The sequence below is a fragment of the Sciurus vulgaris genome, assembly GCF_902686455.1.
Source record: "Sciurus vulgaris genome assembly, contig: HiC_scaffold_287_arrow_ctg1, whole genome shotgun sequence".
NCBI classification, from domain to species: domain Eukaryota; kingdom Metazoa; phylum Chordata; class Mammalia; order Rodentia; family Sciuridae; genus Sciurus; species Sciurus vulgaris.
The window spans coordinates 196,990-212,145 of NW_027632765.1; the positions used below are offsets into that span (position 1 = coordinate 196,990).

At 40.7% G+C, this 15,156-nt stretch overlaps 1 long non-coding RNA gene across 2 annotated transcripts in view; it reads right to left on the minus strand.

The window, feature by feature from the left end:
* LOC306652560 overlaps positions 1-13,381 on the minus strand; it is a 36,957-nt gene extending 23,576 nt beyond the window's left edge. The window contains exons 1-3 of one of the 2 annotated variants that reach the window (XR_013761454.1): positions 13,226-13,381; positions 12,335-12,450; positions 9,294-9,390 (exon numbers count right to left, since the gene is read on the minus strand). This is a non-coding gene — a long non-coding RNA (uncharacterized lncRNA). Of the gene's footprint in view, positions 1-9,293; positions 9,391-12,334; positions 12,451-13,070 lie in introns of both variants that reach the window. The other variant, XR_013761455.1, reaches the window with a different exon arrangement.
* Positions 13,382-15,156: the final 1,775 nt, after the last annotated feature.

Sequence of the window (15,156 nt, forward strand, 5' to 3'; positions counted from 1 at the left end):
TCATCAAATAAAGAAGCATGTAATTATCCAATTGTGTGAGTGACAATGATACACTCTCCACCACTGCACATGTTACAGATCCCAGCTTCCCAAAGGAAATTCTAAAGGACAATTATTCTAGCTTGTGTCTGAAGGTACAGTTGGCCCCCAATGCCCATGGGTTCTGTACTTGTGGATTCAACCAACGGTAGACAGAAAAGAAAAAAAAAAAAAAAACTGCACATGTATTCAACTTATATGTTTCCTAAACAATAAAACTATTTGGACAGTACTTACATTGAATGAGGTATCACAGAGATGATTTAAACATAGAGAATGAGGTGCACGGGTTATGTGCAAATTCTAGGCCATTTTATATAAGGGACTCAGGCATGCATATTTTGGTATCCTTGGGGATCCTGGATCCAACCACCCACAGATGGGAATGAAGCTTTAAGATAAAGATGAGGGGAGAGGAAGGCAAAAAATGGCCAACACTCTATCAGCTTCAGCGAGATGCTATTTTATGATTCTTGCACTGGTATGGAAACCAGGCAACTAGACAGTATAAATGAATCCATTAAATACTGAGGACACAATTATTCAGTAAGAAAAAACATGGATTCAAAATATGACTAGGGAACAAAAACCAGACTCCTACCTTATAAAAAAGGAAACTGACCAAAGATAAGTGGCCTACAGTCACTGAAGCAAGGGGCTCATCTTTCCCCTCACTTGTCCTTTGGTTCACTACTCTGATTTAAGTAATGGTAAAATATCATGGCATAAAAATCAAAAGAATTGAGAAACAAAAACATATTATCGATTAATTTGCTTTGAAACTGTTTAACAACTGGATAAGTTATTCAAGAAAAAAGACAACTTCATAATAACTCTATAAACCAATTGAACACATATGTCCAGACTTATGCCAGGGTGCTACCTTCTTAAACAGATAGACCAAAAAAGCAAGACCTGAGCTCCTGCAGCAGATGAACGAGGGGTCTTCACAGTACTAATGAGCCAACTATTGAATTTTGTAGTCAAGTGTTTTTACAACATAAAACCATTCTGCTGTATGCTTGCTAGATACCACAGAGATGTAAAACACCTCAGAGGTAGGAGGTAAGTCACATAAAGTGATCAGTGGTGATATTAATTAGCACTGAGGAAAGGTCTATGTAATCTAGCCTAGCATCCAATTTTAGATGGTTCAAGAACTGATGAAGTTAATTCCTGCCTCCTAAGATACTTAAATTAAAACATCAAGAAGGGTCAAAGGGGAACATACCAAGGGACCTGTAATGCAACTTCCATTACTGCTTGATTTCACTTAAGTACTGAAGTCAGCTGTGTAATTCTAACAAAAGCAGAATCATCAAAACAGATTTTAATTCCCAAGGTTTTTTCCAGAGACATCCTAAAATTCCTGACACTCACAGAAACCACAGACTAACAGAAGACTAGACTAGAATGGGGATTCTCACAGGACTGCATCCTGTACCTAGCAGTGGAACATATAACCCAATTGTGGGTGCACAGGATAATGGATGGGAGTGTAGTCTTTCATTAAGCAGTTTAGCTACATGATCAAACACTTCATTTAACAAAAGAGAAAAAAGTTTCCTTCCCATCCAGGTCCCCTTTCTGCTAAACATTCAAATGTACGTTGAAATTCTTAATGCACAAATTTCTAAGAAAAAACATTCTGTTTTATTCAAATATCTCCAAGAGTAATTTGATCATGATTCTTTTCTAATATACAAAGCAGCACTTGGAACAATAAAATGTCTAGAAATCAACATTTATATAACCACTGGGGGAGGGGACATTAAGATCAGCCAGATGTCACTCTATGTGACAATCAATGACACCTGGTTTTCAACCTGCCAAAAATTGGAGTGGACTAACAATTGTTCACTTGACCACCTCCAAAGCAGCCCTCTTCCTGAGTAGTAAGAGCTCTCTCAAGCTAAGAGCTAAAAGAAGAAAGTTCTCCCCTGCTTTTAGAAAACTAACCCTTCAGATATAGGTAAGCACTGTCCACAGAACCAGGTGGACCTGTACCATAAATCTAGGCCTTTGGTGCCTTCGATGTCAAGTTCAGTCCACTTCTATCCCATAACTTCCCTACAGTGACAGACTTACCAATCAGAATTGAAACAACCATGCACTGCACTTCAAAGACCTGAGAATTCAAGTTCTCCTCTTGTATGGGTTCGACATCTAAGACACCAACTATAACTGAAAATATTATCTAAATGTTTACTACCAACATAAAGATGTACAGAATGAAGAGGAGAATGATACTGTTCCTACCACCACCATGCTCACCAAAATGTGTGCATGAGATGCATGGGGAAACATCTAGTAGGGTGCCCTGTGGTAAGATCACAGCAGTATGTTTGGGCTGTTCATCTATGGAGGAACACATGTTCAGGCATGATGGCCAACAGCCTGTGCTGTTGCCTTTACTACCATTGCATCCCATGCATCCCTAGCTTCATGTTACTCACCTTGCAATGGAAATCTAAATGAGTTCAATTAACTATCAACTAGTCACACTATGGGATATGAAAAATGGAATGGATATTCCCAAGCAGCCTCAGCAAAAATCAATTGCTGCTTTGGAATGCATTATGATTTAACCAAAAAAATCTTTTAACTACTTCTATTTATCTTAGAATGACAATAAAGCTACTATGTAGACAGCAGATAGTAAATTTGACAGAACTTCCTGTTGGAGATTCAAAACTTGTGGAAAATATGTAAGTGGATGACAGCTAACCCTCGCAATTTTCTCATATTATGAAAACCTTTAACATGTGATTCTCTCTATCCTCCTCTTGGAATTTACAGTATCAGCAAGAAACAGGCCTTTTTAGAGAGTATCTGAAACATTCTGGCTTGAGAAGACACTTTTGTCACTCTTGTCACTAATTTCAAAGGGAAAGAGTGTTGTGACAATCTATGGAGAACATCACCAGGGCCAGTGCCAGTGCCCATCAATCTTGAACGCAGCTGAAGTCTTCAAAAAGAATGAAAATCCCCACATCCTCCCCACCATCACCACCATGCAGGCACTTGACCTGTGCCACCTCTCTCCATCCTGATGAGACTACTGTGAGCAATACTTTAGAGATGACAAAAGTGACGGTCAGATAAGCTAAGAATTGTGCCTAGGCCCTACCCCACCCCTACCTCCTAGAAACCTCCTCCTTTCTTGATTATAAAGCTGAAGGACCCACAAGCAAAGATTCACTTCTAGTTTTGTTTTCATCCCTCTATGCTTCCCTTCCCAACTCATTTTTGTGTTTTTGTTTCTGTTTTGTCATTTTCCTTCATGACACCTTCCCACTTTTCTAGAATATGTAAAAACCAAGAATGTTACCAGGGCAGAAATGAAAAATTAAATTCATTTTCATCTAAAGAGCTTAGAATAAACTTAAGTTATAATTTCACAAGAGGAAATTAGACCTCGGCTTCACATCCATAGCTCATGCCTGTGTTGAACTTTTAATATCCTTTCTTTATGATGAGACTGTGAAATGTTGAAATTAAACTCTTTTTAAGAATTCAGTTTCTTTACATTCTCATGGATTATTTTATGGAAAATAAAATAATACAAAAAATTAGTGGCTCAATATTCACATTGAATAATATTTATCAAATACCCATTTGTAGTGTAAAACACTACAGTATCCACTGTGATGCCTGGTGTACAGCTGTACATTGCAGTGCTCCCAGGACTCTGGAGGACTGGGGTTGAGGGGTAATGAGCGCAGGGAGAGAAAGTGTACATGTAAGCTACAGCAGCCACATGGTCAGCTAGCCACCTGCCTCCTGACCCCTTCTCTACCCTCCACCACAACTCTGTTGGCTTCAGCATCATGAGGAGACCAACTAGCCTCACAGGCCCCTACCTTACCAGATGCCAACAGTGAGGTCCCTCCCCCTACCCACTTCCCCAGTATGACAGTCAGAACCTTTCCTGGGCTCTGCTGGGCAAACAACTCTATTCCACACTCTTCCTCTCCTTTCTCTGTAACCTCAGCAGCTTTGTGTAGCTGTAATTCTAGACTCAGAATCAAAGAAGTGCTGGCTGCTTCCAGGGAAAAGGGGGACATGTCAAAGACAGAGCTGTTCTCTCTTCTCAAAGGAAAAAGAGGGAACAAAAATCAGCTTGGCTCTTAAATCGCATGCCTGAGCACCTAGGACAGGCTCCTCTGTCTCTCAAGTGCTCCTGTGAGAGAAGACCTGAATGGCTCATACCCACAGCACTCACAGGCACCAGAGCACATTTCTGGGCATGTTTTTAAAATCATCAAAATGGAAATATGCAAGCCGTGAGCAACTGGTGTAGTGTAGTTCCAGGGGGACTTTTTAAAAGCTTCCCAATATAACCCTGGAAGAGGGTCCCCTTGGGTTGGCAGACTGTTCATGAGACTCTGACATGCAGATGTGGGGAGCACTGTGCTCCACATGGTACCAACACCAGGATCAGAAGACTCTGCCCATACCCTCAGGGGACTCGGTCCATAGTTAGTGCAATAGCTGGAATCTAGGTGTCCCAACAGAAGCCAGACTAGACAAGCAGGTTTGTACTGTTACTCAGAGTTACAAGATCCTACATTTACATTCTGTATCCCAACTTTATCAAGCTGTATACGCGATATGCTATGAATACAAGTATAAACATACACTCAAACACTTGCTGACAATGAACTAAGTAAGAAAAGCAGGCAGGAAGAGAAAGTTCTACCAATTACATCAAGCTTCTTTCCCAGTCCCTTGATCGGGAGCCCTATCCCACTTAGAAGTGAAATACCTTCAATCTAAGACCAAGTGATCTAAGACCAAGTAAAAAAGGCTTGTCATTTAACTTTTTTATATTGCTGTCATCTCTTCTTACCAGTTAGATTAATTCTTTAAAGTAGAGATTAGTATTGCACTGTCTTCTCCTCTACAACCATGGCCCCATGATGGATGCATGGTACTAATCCATTGTCTTTTTGTTTCTGTTTTGTCATTTTCCTTCATGACACCTTCCCACTTTCCTAGAATGTGTAAAAACCAAGAATGTTACCAGGGCAGCAATGACAAAATTTGTGGTACATTTGTGTTTACTGACAGTTTTTCCTCTCAGTGGTACAAGAAACAATGTCTCATAATTAGCACCACCTCAAATTAGATAAAATATGGAAGAATAATTTCATCTCTGTAGCAATTCTGAGACTGACATTGAAGCTTTGCAAATGCAAGTGCTGGGTCTGGATTTAAGCCCTGGCAACCTGACTGTAGGGTCCCACCTCTGAACCTGTTTGCTATCCCCAGGTCCACCATGCCAGAGTGACACTAGAAGGCAGTGATTACCTCTGCTCACCCCAGGCTTTTCTTCCACTATTTAGAACTTGAATCTTCTCTCAACTCTCTGAAATACTATCAACAACAGTTCTGACAAAACTTCTCCAGATTCTTAAACTCCCCTGCCATTTGCTGATTCCCTCACTTGTCCACCCTGACACAGGAACTTACTTGCCTCCTGGGAGAGTGGTAGCTGGCATGAGCCCTGCAGTGTGCATTCCTCTAACCTCGACTTCCATTCTGTTGCTTTTGAAGACTTGTCAATGCATTCATTTGGTCATCTGACCTTCATTCCTTCACCCTGAATCTCAAACTTCCCTCTCTAGATCTACTCTGGTGTTTCTTCCCACAGCTTCCTGGTTTCAGCTCTCCTCTGACTCTCTACCTTTCTTCCAGTTCCTCCTTTTTGTATATTTCACACAGGCCTCTTCCTTCTACTAACTCCTGTGGGCTCCAATGCAGTCAAAGCACTGGATGTTTATTCATGGGTCCCTCAGAATAAGAAGCAGGCAGCTGCCAAGGGAACCCACACAAAGCTCAGAACTCTTCCCTGAACTTCAGGTATGCCCCTGCAATGTACCTGAAGAACTCTCAGTCTCCCCACCTTAAATTCAACATTTCTAGTCAACCCCAACTTATCATTCATACAAGGCTTTCTCCTTCCACAACCATTTCTCCCCTGCTAAGGTTGGAAATTTAAGATCCACCTCTGACTTCTTTTGTTACTGTACAGCCAATCACCAGTCTCTGCCATTTTGCCTGCAAAACTTTCATTTTTCCACTTCTACTTTCACCAGAAATTTAATACCACACAGATAATTCAGTAGATTTCTTATAAATCTCCTGGTATCTAAGTTCTACCTGCTTCAATCCCAACTGCAACCCCAACACTTTCAGTGACTTCCCAGTGCTTCCTATTTAACACATCAAGGCTTCAAACTGTCATACCAATCCATCCATTCTGAACATCTCCTCTGCCTCACCCTGCTGGGTTCCACTGGGAACACCAGAGAGGTCAGGTGGAGATGTTCACCAGTCACCATACCTGGGCTGCTTCATGACAGCCATCATGGTTACTGAAACAGAAGTAAGGTAGGACAAAAAAATGCAGCTCCCAGTTGTCCTGGCCACTTTCTAAGTGCTTGGTAGCCTCCTGTAGCCATAGATATTTTATTAGCACAGACACAGAACATCTGCTTCTACCGGAGAGTGCTGCTCCAGCCTATTCAGCACCTGTGCTGATCTTCCAAGCACTCTGTACCCAGCAGTGTCTCCATCCTACCTGTGCAAAACCATGTGTTCTTCCATACCACAGTGATCTTCTCATGAGCTGCAGCACAGCTCATTCCTACATTAATTTGTTATAACTCTTACAATGTTGTTGCATTTAAGTTTTCATTATTGTGTCTTAAATTATTGTGCCTCTTAGAACTAACAAATATTCATTGAATTAATTAAGAACATGTACTTATTACAATACCACACCAAAATTACCAAATATGGGTGTAATTAATATTCCTCCTTCATTAAAAATGATGTTTTCCTTTGCTCTAAAAAAATGAACTTGCATTTAGCTAAATGAATAATTTAATGCCCAAATATAATAGTTCAAAGATAGCTAGTTCTTTGTTTTATGATGTTTGGAATTGAAAGGAAAAAGCTATACAAGGTCTGAAATACCTCCACTTTACATAAGTGTACCACAAAGAAACCACAAAAGATAGATCAGGACAGGAAAATGAAGGAACAGTATGAGTAAATATACTCTAACAATCTGAGATTGTAGGAAAAAATATCAATATTAGACTAGCCCTAAAATTAGGAGAAATTATAAATATAGCTTTAAAATTTTTGTATAAAATATATTTTCAAAATATATAATAAATACATTTATATTTATAAATATATAAATATATATAAACATACATAAATAAAATATATATTCAAATCAATAGGCAGACTCTTATATCCCACTTCTCAAATATGACAATATTTACATCTTGAGCTCAAAAACACACATATGCATAAGTTATTCTTGTATGTATATGTGCTCTTTCTTTAAATCCAGTTCTCTTATCCAAAAAAGAGTTAAGAAACCAATCCACTATACCACAGAACTGGGTTCTTGTAAAAGGATATAGCTCCTTTTCCAAACACCAAGAACCAAGCAGAAGAGATTTGGGAGAATCACACCAGGTAGATTCCTCAGACCTTAAGAGGGTAGGAAGCTTTATTTTCAAGAGAGTCTTCTCTAAAGTTGTTAGTTGATGACAAAACTGGCAGAGATGCTCAGTTATTCCAATACTGCACGTCCAGTGACTTCTGAGGTACCATTTATGAAAGCTTTTGTTTTTCTATCCAAAAGATATAAGTCCCTTATGCAATCGAATATTCTAGAGCCTGCTTATTTCTGCAAGTCAGCCAGCAACAGAAGTAAATGTTACTTTTTTGCCTATAAAACTAACTGCTATAAAACTGACATTACCTTAATGCATACATCAATGAAGAATTTAACTTAGATGGTAAGTAGTACATGCTATTTAGCGCTATCATTCTTTTCTTTTTAAAGAATGCTATAAGTTTTAAGTGTTAAAAATACTTTAGAGGGGCTGGGGAGATAGCTCAGTTGGTAGAGTGCAAAGCCCTGAGTTCAATCCCCAGTAACGCCAAAAAAAAAAAAAAAAAAATATATATATATATATATATATATATATATATTAATAAATATATATATATATACACACATACTTTAGGTATTTTTCCCTCAAATCAAATAAGAGATCACCTCATCAGACTGAGTATTTGTCTACCAGATAACAGCAGAAAAGGCAGATGCAGAGTCAAGAGCTTTCAGTTTGAGGCCCAGAGGCAATGCCCCTGTTTCCAAAGAATACCCTGCCATCATCATACCAACAATTAAAGCTATATATAGAGAAGTACCAGAGCACTTCTACCTCACAGTTGCTTTATGACTTCATACCAATGTTCTCTACCATTTTACAATTAAATTATCCTTATTCTTCTCACACATTTCCAACTCTCTCCCTAGTGACCCCTAGCCCTTCTCTAAAGACCCAAACTTCAGCTTTTGGTGAAGAATGTGATCTGCTTTGGGGAGTCTGCAGGAGTTTCATGTATCCCTATGTCAGAACTGTCTAGTTTAATCTGAATTTTGTACAATCTTGGAACTCTCATTTTCTAATAAGGTCCCATTGATTAAATTAGACATAGGGTTTTTCTTCTCCATTTCTAGAATGAAAGAAAAATATCAATTTCAACATGGAGACACAAGTATCTCTCTGTCAGACTTGATTTCTATTTAGCTCAAACAAAAGATATAAACTGTCAGTATGATGCCAAATAAAAACTCATCTCCCCTCTCTTGGCCCAAGCTCTACTGGACATGCTCAGTCCAAAGCCTCAGAAATGTAGGGAGTGTGGAAGGGAAAAACAAACAAGAGGAACACCCTGTCCTCATATATAAATACACCACCAAGGTAACCACACAATGCCTGCCTGGGTGCATTAGATGCAAACCAAAATCATGCACAACTGCAATCATGGAATCCTAATTGGAACAAGTTATTCTATGTATATATAATATTTCAAAATATACTCTACTATCATGTAAATAATAATAATTATAATAATTATAATAAAAATAAAGAATGCTTAACAACACTAGGAGGATCCAGGGTTGGCTTCTCTGCTTGCAAACACTATGGGGGTAACTTTAGACCAGCAGATCATCTTCTCTCAGCCTCACACTGATCATCTCAACATGAGCCATCTGGATTAGAAAGTCTTTAGAGCAATGTTAAACATTAAACATTTCTAAATAGGCAGTCATGAGTCATTTTTTATGAAAGCACCTGGCAAGACAGTCCCAAGGATGTACTTCACCTGAAGGATCATGCCCTGGGGTTGCATAAGTATATACACAAACTCACCAGGACATGGACATTTTTGGATGGGAGGATGGAAGAGAAGATACAGGACTCTTGATTTTATCAGATTCTTAAATGGTCCACCACTCCATTCAAAAAGCTGAGAACAAGTGAAAGGTAAGACATTAAACAAAAGAATACTCAAACATTTACCAAAAAAATCCCCAAGGAATTTGCAATGAACTAGTCTTACCTCACAATGCATGTTTAACCACTCAGGAAAAACAGGGTAATGTCAATGAGATAAACTGAACTACTAGAACTTTCTTCATAAGTACCCATTACCTTGTGATTATACAATAAAACTCAAGAAAAGTGGCAGGAATTATAGAGAAAAGGTGAAAGGAAAAACTAACTGGGCTTTGAAATGCATTACTTCTATGTCAGATTTTCTTCAAATTATGTGTTCCTTAGATAAATATTAAAATTACTTTTCCCTTTTATACATTTACAAGGGGACAAATAGAAGACAGCCCCAAAAAAGAACAAGAGGGAAAATAAGTCTAGAGGCCTAAAAAGTAAGACTTTTTACACTGTCTTTTGTACACTGTCTACACTGGCACAGTAAAGCACTGCCATACAATGCCTAACTGGGTGCTCTAGATGCAAACCAAAAGCTCAGCTAAGGATGTGGGTCTGGAGTCAGGCTGCCTTGTCTGGATCCCAGCTAAGATAATAAATCATAATCACTCACTATTTATGAGCCTGAGGGAAGACAACATACCACTCTGTCCTCAGTTTATCTGTAAAATGTGACAATAGTCCTTAGGAGAAGTTTTGAGGCTAAAAACTATTAAAAATAATGCCTGGCATGGCACTTGGTAAAAATTCTGTAAACAAAGTACCATTATTTCTCTTATCCCATGCTGTAAATCCAATTAGAATCCATGACATTAATGACAAATAAGATCTACAGGAAAGTCAATCTCATTTTATCCAATAGCTTCAACTGTCACTTCCAAACTATGTGTTAACTAGAGCACTTAAAATAACCAATATATGTCTGTCTCCTTCAACCTCCTCAATTCACTAGTAGCTATAGGAGACAAGTGAGAAGAGAAGGGAAGGTTCTCAGGAAGCACTATCTAGACCTTTCTATGATGATGGAACTATCCTATATACACACTGCTCAATATGGAAGCCACATATCACGTGTGGCTATTTAGCACTTAAAATATTGGCAGTGCTGAGAAAAAATTTAAATTTAATTATAATTCATTTAAACAAATAACCATATGTGACTATGGGGCTACTTTACTAGACTACATGGCCACAGATGATCCATAAACTAAAAAAGAAACCTAAGTAATTTGAGCAAAAGCAAGGATATTCTTTTTCAAAATTGCTCATGTGTTCAATGCAAATATCTTTGTGTTTAACAGAGATCTGGTCACTGATGAGTTAGAGAAATAACATGTCAACTCATGCATCAATACAGTGCAAACTCAGTGCTAATGGAAGGATCAGGGATAAAGAATATGTGGTCCTTTGATACTGTAAAAGGACCCTAAAGCCAAGTTAAATTCAAGCTCATGTAAAGCATGATTCAATACACAGACCAGATCTGCAAAGGGCCAGCACCAAAGCACTTGTTTCTATACCACCAAGTGGAAAGCTACTTGATCAATGCACACTGAACATATCTGCATTTGTCTTCAATTTTTGCCTCAGAAATTCATAGTTCTGTAAGTCTTTCACTCCTTTAGAAACACTAGTGTTCTTGGCTATCTTTGCCTTTCCATTATGAACAAAATAAATGGACCACCCATGTCTGAAGTATAATGCCAGACTCCTGCTTAGCTGCCCCTGTAATGTGGTTTAATTATGATAACTGAACTAATAAGCTGACATCATACAGCTTCACAGGCTGACCCCATGTCAACCTGATGTATCACTCTGTACCACTTCAGTGCTGTAAATCAGTTAAGATCTCAAGCAAATTGAAAAGACTGGTAATGATATTTTCTCTGCCATCTCTGTAGATCCTACTTCATACACAACTTACATTATTTATAATACTTCAGGGTGCCTCCATTAGCCTTGTAAGACTACACAAATGAGATCTTTTATACACATACAACTTGGACTTAATTATGTAGGCTACTGCAGCTTTTTTCCAGTCTACCAAGTTATTAAATTTTATCTTGAACCCAGAATTGCTAAAAATAAAAATTAGAAACTGAATTTTTATTTTTAACTAAAAATGTAGTAAATATTGCTTGAAAAATGAGACTTACTTCCTCTAATTCTTTAATGAACTTAGCAGGAAAAAAAAATTACTTAAGTCTCAAGAGGTCTAAGAGGTTAACCTTGTTAATTGCCTAAAAACTGTCATTTCTCTAAAACACAAAGATCATCAGCTCTGCAAGGAAAGGAAAATGCATTTGGTTACATACCTATGGTAATAGGGGTCAAAACTGAATCAAGGACAAATCCCTACCCTCAGAAGAAATCTGATCCTGTCTAGGCCCTCTGGGTACTTTGGCATCACCATCTCCAGAAAATCACCTTTCAAGATCCTAGTTACAGTTTCCCAAGAATTGCACTATTATACTGAATGGTACACCTGCACAGACATACCAAATAACTGCAAATGGTAATGAGGGAGAGTGGAGGACAAACTCTTTGATCAGTACATCATATTTAAGCCTGGCACCTACATCAGAGCAACGCTAATGCAAAAACATTTACACTCATTGAAAATGCTGGGCAGTGAACACAGGATTTGCCTTGATTCTTTTTAAAAAACACTCGTTCCAATACAGCTCATCTGCCACCAATACAACGTTGGGTTGCAGTAATAAACAACAGGTTAAATCAACCTGGGCCAGGAAGTTTTCTCCTGATGTTCCTGAGGTGTGAGTACCTTATCCAACCTATGCAATTTGAGCAAAAGATGTTCTTTCAGAAAAAAGGGCATTCTGTGATTCGGCCACTGAGAGCTTCTGCAACAGGAAGACAGAACAGAAATTATGCACCTTTTCTATCATTCCATACTTTGGGGGGAACCAAGGAAAGAGAAAGGGCAGGCTGTCAGTACTCACGAAAAGGATGCTTTCTCCAGAGATGGCATCTCGCTGGTTATCTCCAGGGAGTATTTTTCAAAATCGCGTGTGGCAGTAGTTTTGAGATCTGGCGGGCATCGGTTCCTGCTGCCTCCCTGAAGAACATCAAAGAAATGTGCTCCCTTTAAGCCTGCACAGGCATTCAGCAACCAGAAAAGCATGTCCCCATAGGACTCTCACACCCACCGCCCCGCCTTCTTCCAGAAACAACCCGAGAAACACTAAGAAGGACGAAGAGTAAAGGAGCTCATGGACACAGGTGCAGTGAGACCAAGGAATCTGGTAATGGGAAGGGATGAGAGGACTAGGAGATACTGGGGGTTGTCGGTGGAAGAGGGGCGTATTGCACGCCGCCGCCAACCCTTTGGATAAATCGAGAATTTCAGTGCGTGCTTTCCAGGACATGGACCCCAAAGAGGCCGGTGGGCACGGAAGGGAACCCGCGCAGGACACCCAGGACCAGGGCACCAGGCTTTCCCCTCCTGGGCACACCGCTTGGCCTGGGCGGAAAGGGCAGTGCCTGCGGAGGTCCTCCCACCCCCGCGCGAGGGTCCACGGACCAGCGCGGGACACCACAGGCCATAGACAGCGCGGGCCTAGGTCGGGCTGCAGAAAGGGAAAGAGAGACATGGACCGGGAGGGGGTTGCAAACCGACATAGTGGCGCAGGGAGCTGGCGGCGGGGCAGGAGGGGAGGCGAGCTGGCAGGTCTGTACCTGGAGCAGCCTGGAGGCGTCTTCATAGGGGAGCGCCCCTCCCGCGCAGCCCACGACCGTCCTAGGGGAGACCTGGCGCTGGGAGGCCTAGACAGCGGAGCAGACTGCTGGGACGCTCGCAGGGGAAAGCAGGGTTCGGGTCCTTTCACTTTTACCGGCTTGGAGGCGCCCCGTCAGGACAGACGCTGGAGTGGTCGGGCAAGCGGGGTCCCTCCCCTCGCCTGGACTCAGGATCAGCCGCTGAGTCTCTCTTTCCTCAGGCCGGGGTCCAGAGCCTGGATTGATCTGGTTGCCAGGCATCTGGGAGTAGGAGCTGCCCACTGCTCCTTCACTTGCGCACTTGCGCATGCTGCAGGTCGCTGGACCAGGGATCCTCTCCAAATTCCGCGCCCAGCGGACAGCGCAGGGGAGCAGCAGGAGCCAACTCCCCCAGTTCCCAGGCCCATGCTCATGATCAGCTCCTTCCAAGGGGTAGCAAAAGCACTCTGGCTTTCTGGCTTTCCCAGCCAGGACTCTAGTCCGAGTGGAGTAGGTTTGATGCAGTTTGTGCAAATCAGGCTCGCTGTGCTGTGTGTTTATTTATGACATGGTCATTAACACATCACATCCACCTTGAGCACTGATCTTCCTTAGAATGCAGGTCACATTTTCTCTCTCCCCTTTTATGTCTAGTTTTCATTTCCCCTCATTCTCTCCACAAAAATTTGCAGCCCCAAAAGTTGCTTGTGTCCAGAATTGGATAGCCTATTAACTATAGCAAACCCCGAGTTCATAGATGCATTTGTTGTGCCCAGTGGCTCAAGACCCCACAAAGACCACCAGAGACCACATCAATGCAAGCAACAAAGAATCATTTATTAGCAAGCCCAAGCCTGGTCCTCTGAGCACTCCATAACCAGTGTTGCTAAGAGGCCCTGAGCCTTTGTTCAGCAGGCTTTTATAATGAAAGGCAAACAGTTTTACAGTGTTCTTTTTAATTGGTTAACATTTGAACAGCTAAACATTAGTCCTCCTCTGCTTGGGTCCTGCCAATCTATTTGATTCTCATTGAGTCCCACCAGAACTGAACTGGTCCTAGAGGAGGAAGGGAGGAGGGAAGGGGTGAACTATGCAGGAGATAAGTTGGAGTTAGGCCCCCCTGTCCTTGATAGATAAGGTTTCTAGGCAGCTGCACATTCCTCAGACAAATGTCTCTTAACAACCTCGATAAGCATGGGGGCCCAGCAGTCCTGTTTGCGCTGTATTAGCTCTTTTTTTTTTTTTTAATTATTTTATTGTAAACAAATGGAATACATGTTGCCTCTCTGTTTGTACATGGCGCAAAGGCATGTGTAATCATAAATCCACATACAATAATGTTGTTTGATTCATTCTGTTATTTTTTCCCCTTCCCCCGACCCCTCCCACCCCTCTTTACCCTCTATACAGTACTTTCTTCCTCCATACTTGCCCCCATCCCTAACCCTAACTCTAACCCTAACACTAACCCTTCCCTCCCCCCATTATGTGTCATCCTCCACTTATTAGCGATATCATTCGTCCCTTGTCTTTTTGAGATTGGCTTATCTCACTTAGCATGATATTCTCCAATTTCATCCATTTGCCTGCAAATGCCATAATTTTGTCATTCTTTATGGCTGAGTAATATTCCATTGTGTATATATACCACAGTTTCTTTATCCACTCGTCAATTGAAGGGCATCTAGGTTGGTTCCATAGTCTGGCTATTGTGAACTGAGCAGCTATGAACATTGATGTGGCTGTATCTCTGTAGTATGCTGATTTTAGCTCTTGAGGGTGCAGTTGCAACTGCCTGCATCCTGGTGCTTAAGACAGTTAGCTGCACAGATATCACCCTGTTCTCAACACATTTTCAACTCAGGATTCAATGGTTTGAGTAGGGCCCTGCTGCTTCAAATAATGACAGAAGCCACAAAGAGATAGCAGTTCATATTCTAGTTGTTTGGTCCAATTTTTACAACCTTTTAGATGTCACAAATGCCTTCAGAACATAAATAAACTTCTGTCTACCTGAATTACATAGACACTGAAAAGATGTTTGTCTAAGAATCAACTTTTTTTATGG